At 38.4% G+C, this 7785-nt stretch overlaps 1 pseudogene; it reads left to right on the top strand.

Annotated features, from left to right (window-relative positions):
• The first annotated feature begins 665 nt into the window (after nucleotides 1–665).
• On the top strand, nucleotides 666–2398 carry LOC121482557 (annotated as a pseudogene).
• The last annotated feature ends 5387 nt before the right edge of the window (nucleotides 2399–7785 follow it).

Genomic DNA, 7785 nt, shown 5'->3' with positions numbered 1-7785 from the left:
TTTGGGGCTAGGGCTGGATTGGTCAATTCATACCAAACAGTGGGGCTTTATTAAGCCCCGTAATGGTATTATCTAGGGGTCACATAAGGCATAAAAGCATTGGGAGGCAGAAGATATTTGATCACAAGGGCTGTTGGTGAAGTCATATCAGGGACTCACATTTTCTTGTGACTCTGGGCTGCTATCTAGAGGATGTACTTGTATGATGGATCTAGTATCAGTTTAAATTCCTTAAATCCTGCAAGCTGCTTGGCCTAACACAATGGATAATGAGGCAGCATTACTATGGAATAGTTTAACTGGACTCTCAACAAGCCTCATATTTTGATGACATGCTAATAGTCTTGTCTCTATACTATGCTCCCTCCTCTCCATACCTGATGACATCTTGCTTTTATTCTATTGTCCATCATTCACTGAAATGTCAGGTGTCTTCTTTTGCAGTTTTAATTTGTGTATTAGAGGCTGATACAGATATAAATATTCCATAAATGATGCATAGATGAGAAATAGGTGCACTGTATGTGCATGTGTACTGCTTTGCTTAGTGTCTTAAAATAACCTAGAATAAGAAACAGAATAAGTTTCCACTGAAAAGTAGATTCTTGGCTCTTTATCAAACTGTTATCAGGTTCAGCCTACTTTCCTCCACTCCAGCCTCTACCATGTCCATTAGGGTGACCCATAGTCTTATCAAGTGTCCACTTCCAACCGCCAGGCATTCAGCAGCCACTTGTACATGAGTATGCCTTGTGCCTGCATCAGCTACTTGGCCTCTTCTAGCTAGGCCGTAGCAGCAGCTTGAAGGATGGCCTGGGCACCAGCAAGAATATGGCCAGAGGCTTCAGTAGGGCCAGGGGAATGGGAGACATCAAAGCTGTCTTAGTGAACCAGAGCTTGCTGAACCCCCTTAAGCTGGAGGTGGATCCCAGAAGTCAGGCTGTATGCACTTAGGAGAAGGACAAGATCAAGACCCTCAACCAGTTTTGCCTTCTTCATCGACAAGGTGTGGCACCTGGAGCATCAGAACAAAATTCTGGAAACAGAAAGAGCCTCCTACAGCAGCAGGAAACAGTTTGGAGCAAACATGGATATGTTTGAGAGCTACATCAGCAACCTTTGATGGCAGATGGACACACTGGGCGGAGAAGCTGAGACTGAATGTGGAGCTTGGCAACATGCAGGGGCTGGTGGAGGACTTTAAGAACAAGTAGAAGGAGATAAAAGAGCATACAGACATAGATAATGAATTTGCCCTACCATAGAAGAGCTCACGAGTGAGATCAGTATCTTTAAAAAAAAAAAAAAAGATTGATTGATTGATTTAGAGAGAATGCACATGAGTGTAAAAGTTGGGGGGGGGGGGAAAAGGGAGAAGGAAAAAGATATCCAGCAGACTACCCACTGAGCATGGATCCAGGGCCCAGTCTCACCACCACCAGAAGATCATGACCTGAGCAGAAAACCAAGAGTCAGATGCTCAACTCACTGAGACACTCAGGCATCCCATCTGATCAGATTCTTAAAGAAGCTGTATGAAAAGATCTTTGAACTGCAGTCTCAGAACTTAGATATGTTTCTGGTGCTGTCCATGAACAACAGCCACTCCTTGGACCTGGCCTTCATGATTGCTGAGATCAAGGCCCAATATGTAGAAATTGCCAACAACAGCTGGGTTGAGGCTGAGACCATGAGCCAGATCAAGTATAAGGAGCTTCATACATTGGATGGGAAACATGGGAATGACTTCTGTCATATGAAGATGGAGATCTTCAAGATGAGGTGGAACATCAGCCAACTTGAGGCTGTGATTGAGGTTCCTCAAAGGTCAGAGGGCTTCCCTCCATGCTACCAACACTGATGCTAAGCAGTGTGGGCAACTAGCCATTAAGGACACTAATACCAAGCTAGCCAAGCTGGAGACCACACTTCAGTGAGCTAAGTAGGACATAGCATGACAGATGGTTAGTAACAGGAGCTCATGAATGTCAAGCTGGCCCTGGACATCAAGAATTCCACCTATGCAAAACTGCTTGAGGGTGAGGAGAGCTAACTGGAGTCTGAGATGCAGAACATCAGTATCCATACTAAGACCATCACTGACTACTCAAGAGTTGAGCTCTGCATTTGGAGGTCTCATGCATCCTGACCTCATCTATGGCCTGAGTTCCTTGCAGTCCAGCATCACTCTGGCAGGGGATACTATTCCTTCAGGCATGTCAGTTGCTCCAGGGTTGTGATTGTGAAGAAGATTGAGACTCACGATGGGAAGCTGGTATCCAAGTCATCTTATGTCCTTCCTGTCCAAGTGAAAAGTTACTGTGGTCTCTTCCAGCCTCTCCACTCCTGTGGCTGCCATAGAGCCTTTGGGAAAATGAGCTATGCAGGGGAGCTTTAGGAATAGGGGATGCACCTGAGGCTCAACCCCAGTCCTCAGCCTACTCTTGTTGGGAGTCTACTTCCCAGGATACTCCTTCTTGCCCATGCTCCCAATTAAAAGCCAATTCAAGTAAGTTTTCCCAAATAAAGCCTTAGATAGCTCTGCCAACCCCCTGTCTCTCCCCCAAATATAATAAGTACAGACTTTCAATAAGTTTCATATATTTCAATAACAGAACAAGGACAATTTCAGGAGTGGTGGTAAGAATGCAAATAGTACATAAGAAGTGGCACACAGACTTTAAAAACTTGATGAGGGACACCTCGGTGGCTCAGCAGTTTAGTGCCTGCCTTTGGCACTAGGGCGTAATCCTAGAGTCCCAGGATCGAGTCCCACATCAGGCTCCCCGCATTGAGCCTGCTTCTCTCTCTGCCTATGTCTCTGCCTCTCTCTCTCTCTCTCTTTCTCTCTCTCTCTCTCTCTCTCTGTCTCTCATGAATAAATAAATAAAATATTTTTAAAAATAAAAAATAAAAACTTGATGATACAGTATCAACAGGGTTTTTAAAAACATTTAAGTGAATTAAATAACATGACAGCAGCAGAGAGATATTCAATGGAACATCTTTTGCTTCCTTACAGGAATGTCTTTGTCTTAAATGCACAGGTACTATGAATCTCATTATGATTTATTCTACAGAACACACACAACAAAATTCAGTTGATTTCTTTCAAGACCAATATTAATGAAATAATGAATCAAATGAGTTATTATTTCTTAGACCAAATTAATGTGTTAACTGAAGTTTTGTCTTTTTAACTGATTTTTAGCATCTGTAAGCAAAGACTCTAGTGTGACATCATCATACTCCATTGAAATGTTTGTCTTGAGATAAAGGTATTTCAATAAATTGCCATTTAAAATATAATTCAGGGATCCCTGGGTGGCGCAGCGGTTTGGCGCCTGCCTTTGGCCCAGGGCGCGATCCTGGAGACCCGGGATCAAATCCCACGTCAGGCTCCCGGTGCATGGAGCCTGCTTCTCCCTCTGCCTGTGTCTCTGCCTCTCTCTCTCTCTCTCTCTCTATCATGAATAAATAAATAAAATCTTTAAAAAAAATATAATTCAAAGGAACTGACCAATCATTTTATGAGCAAAGCACAACATAAAAGAAAAAAATGATAAAGGAGAAAAACTAATATTAGCTTTTTCAATGGGCTTTCACAGGTTTGTTTATTGCATTTTTATTTTTAAACAAAACAGATGAACATAGAGAAAGGGTGAATCAAAAAGAGGAAGGCAAACCATAAAAGACTCTTAACTATGGAGAACAAACTGAGGGTTAATGGAGGAGAAATGAGTGGGGGATGGGCTAAATGGGTGATTGATATTTAGAAGGGCACTTTTCATGATGAGCACTAGTGTTATATATGTCATGAATGACTAAATTATGCTCCTGAAACCAATATTACTCATATATTAAACTAACTAGAATTTAAATAAAAACTTGAGACAAAAAATAAATTTGAAAAATAAAATATTGATAGTGAAAAAAATTTAAATGAATTTTTAAAAATCCAACAATTAAACCATAGGTTTAGTTGACATATGCCCTTAGGGAGGCTTTTTTTCTGATCTTACCTCTACGCTAGATAGAACCAAACAAAACCCCAAATAATCTGAAAAAGCATTGCAAAACAAACTTGAAAGATTCCCTCTGGGTTCATTTAGCTTCCACCAGTCTACAATTGACAGTTGACTATTATGATGTGTAAACTAATACTGCTATTATAATTACATAAATTCATGTTAAAAATGGTAGTCATTAACATGCCAAAAATGTTTAGCTTTAATGTTGCACAAATCCATGACCACCATCTCCTACCATCAAGAGTGAAGAATTCATTATTTGGGCAGTAGGCTAGTTTCAGTATTGTTTTTCTCTCTATAGCCCAAGCTACTTTATGACTGGTGATTGGCAAAGCCTATGAGTATTCCCTTTTATGTAACTTTTATAGCCGCACTAATACACTGTATTTTAGGACTTTCTACACATTTAATTACAGTTTTATAGCTTAGGTACCACCAGGTCATGAAAGCAAGCTCCACAATCATTTGGTAAATCAGTTGTCAGAAGTAAAGAAAATTCTCAATGAAATGAGTACTATAGTATATTTTAATATGGTGTTTTAAAATGTGTACAATTTTTTATGTAGATTGACTATTCATTTGACTAAATCCTTCCAATGTTGATTGTTCATTTGACTACATTTTTCAGAAGTTGCATGGGAGATTTTACCTCGTGCTAAAATAGATTTTTTAAAAAACAAACAAAAATAAATAAAATATGATTCAACATAAACAACTTTCACGGACCTTATTAGGAATGATTAATGAGATAAAGTGAGGCTAAACCACATTGATTTTGTCAGTTGCTGCTACCATAAACAGCACTAGTCACAATTAAAAAAAGATTTTATTTCATTGTGTAAAATATAATTTAGATTCTTAATGAGTAACTTTTCCATTTTTGACAAAATACTTGGGTTTAGCTCTTTGGGAACAAATAGGCTTTACAAAAAAGAGACTTATTTTATTGGTTGAATTTGTAGATAATTCATCAGAAATGGAAGCTTACTTTAAGAAAAAGACAAGAGACATTATTATTATTTTAAATTTTATGGATGTAGTCATATCAACTCAAGGTTTTTTCTAAAACCAATACTATGCTTAAAATTAACAACTGGTATTTCCCCAGAGTGATTACTACCCTGCCATACTAAGCAGGCATCCCAGGCAAAAATTGGCACCATTCCAGAGTGACTTCTGCCCTGAGGAGGGTAGGGGGAGCTAGCCAGCATGTGCATAGTAGCTACAGCCAGGTATCTCACTCAGCTGCCCCGGGTACTAGCTCCAACCGTCAGTGTGTTTGGATTGGCTAGAAATAAAACTTTTGGCTAGCCATGCCAGGGAAAAATTCTGCCTACCAGTGCATCCACAGCAGTAGAGATGTGTTATTGTAGATAGATGGGCTAAGGGCTGGCCCTTTCCACCAGCAGAAACACAGTGGATGGAGGAGGTCCTCTTATTCATGTTGTCAGAGGTAGGCTCTGTTAACTGATGCACCCATAACAGTAATGCCTCATCTTTGCAGATAACTGGACAAAAGTCTAGTGTCACCAGCAGAATGCCCATAGCAGTCATTGCCTGGTCACGACAGGAGAGTGCATGAAGCCCACACAGAAAGCAAGTCTGGAGTGCCTGGTGCTTGTGACTACAGGGGAATATGCTAGTGGACAGCACAGAATGCCCTTCTATATAAAGTCACTACTTTTAAGATAAGGAGTTGTAGCTGACCTACCTAATATGCACTAAGAAATCCAGAGAGTCAGACAATAAATGAAAAAGAATATGATCCAAATGAGAGAAGACACACACTGACCTCTCTCCCAAAGAAACTAAACAAAATGAAGATCTCCAATATACCTGATAGAGTTCAAAATAATGGTCCTAAAAATACTCACTGGACTTGAGAGAAAAGTGGATTATCTCAGTGAAACCTTCAGAAAGAGAAAGAAAATATAAAACAGAACCAAATCAGAAGTATACAATAATTGACATTTGAATATATACTAGAGGAAATCAACAGCAGATTAGAGGATGCAGAAGAATAAATCAGTGATCTGGAAGATAGGATAGAGGAAAATAACAAAAGTGAACAATAAAAAAATTTAAGATTTTAGAAAATGAGGATTCAAAAAAAAAGTCAATTGTAATAACATTCACATTATAGTGGTCACAGAAAAAGAATGATAAAAGAAGACAGGAGAATTATTTGAAGAAATTATAGCTGAAAACTTCTATAACATGGGGAAAGAAATAGATGTTCAATTCAGGAATCACAGAGAGACCCAAACAAGATAAGCCCAAGAAGGTCTACATGAAAACACATAATAATTAAAATGGCAAAAATTAAAGACAAAGACAGAATCTTAAATGTAGCAAGAAAAAAGCAGATAGTTACATACAAGGAAAATACCATAAGGCTATAAGCTGTACTTTTTAGCAGAAACTTTGCAGAGAATAATGTGGCATGATAAATTCAAAATACTAAGAGGGGGAAACCCTACAACCAACACTACTTTACCTGGCAAGATTAATTTTAGAATTGGAAAAAAAATTCCCAGAAAAACAAAAGCTAAAAGGGTTCATCACAACTAAGCTAGTCTTACAAAAAATGTTAAAGGGACCTCTTTAAATGGAAAGAAAAGGCCATAACTAGAATTAAAGAAATTATGAAAGGAAAAAAAATTACTGGTAAAAGCCAACATGAAGCTAGTATATCAATCACTTATAAAGATACACACAAGAATATATAAAAAGAAAGCGGGATCCCTGGGTGGCGCAGCGGTTTGGCGCCTGCCTTTGGCCCAGGGCGCGATCCTGGAGACCCGGGATCGAATCCCACGTCAGGCTCCCGGTGCATGGAGCCTGCTTCTCCCTCTGCCTGTGTCTCTGCCTCTCTCTCTATCTCTCTGTGACTATCATAAATAAATAAAAATTAAAAAAAAAAGAAAGGAATACAATCATGACACAATAGAAAGTTATCAAATTACAAGGAAACAGAGCAAATGAAAGACAAAGGAAAGAGAACTACAGAAAAACAAATAGAAAACAACAAAATGGCAAAAGTACATACCTATCAATATTTCTTTTAAATGTACATGAATTAAATATTCCAAATGAAAGACATAGGGTAACTAATCAGATTTAAAGAAGCAAGACCCATGTATATGCTGTCTGTAAGAAACTCATTAAAGGCATAAATACATACACAGACTAAAGTGAAAGTAAGGAAAATATATTTCATGGAAGTGGAAGTAGAAAAAGAAAGCTAGGAAAACAATATCTATATGGGATGAAAATAGTCTTTAAGACACACATTGTAACAAGAAAAAAATAAGAGCTTTACATAATAACAACATGAGAGGCACCTGGATGGTTCAGTTGGTTGGGCATCTGGCTCTTGGTTTCTACTCATGTCATGATCTCATGGGTCGAGGTATCAAACCTCATGTATGGCTCTGCACACAGTGGGGAGTCTGCTTGAATATTCTCTCCTTCTGCCCTCCCCACATCATGCTCACTCTCTTTCTCTCAATTTCTCCAAAATAAAAAAAATAAATCTTATAAAATTCATAAAACTAAAAAAAAAAATTCATAAAACTATGTTAATCTTACAAGAGGATATATCAAATTTAAATATTTATGCACCTAACATAGAAACACCTAAATATAAAAACCACATATTAACAGACATAACCAGAGAAATTGAGAGTAATACAAGAGTATGGGGGACTGTAAACTTCATCTCTATGAATTTATAGGTCATTCAGACAGAAAA

Source organism: Vulpes lagopus, chromosome X (genome assembly GCF_018345385.1).
Source record: "Vulpes lagopus strain Blue_001 chromosome X, ASM1834538v1, whole genome shotgun sequence".
NCBI classification, from domain to species: domain Eukaryota; kingdom Metazoa; phylum Chordata; class Mammalia; order Carnivora; family Canidae; genus Vulpes; species Vulpes lagopus.
Note: the sequence above shows the minus strand (reverse complement) of the source record. Positions and strands in the feature narration are given on the sequence as shown.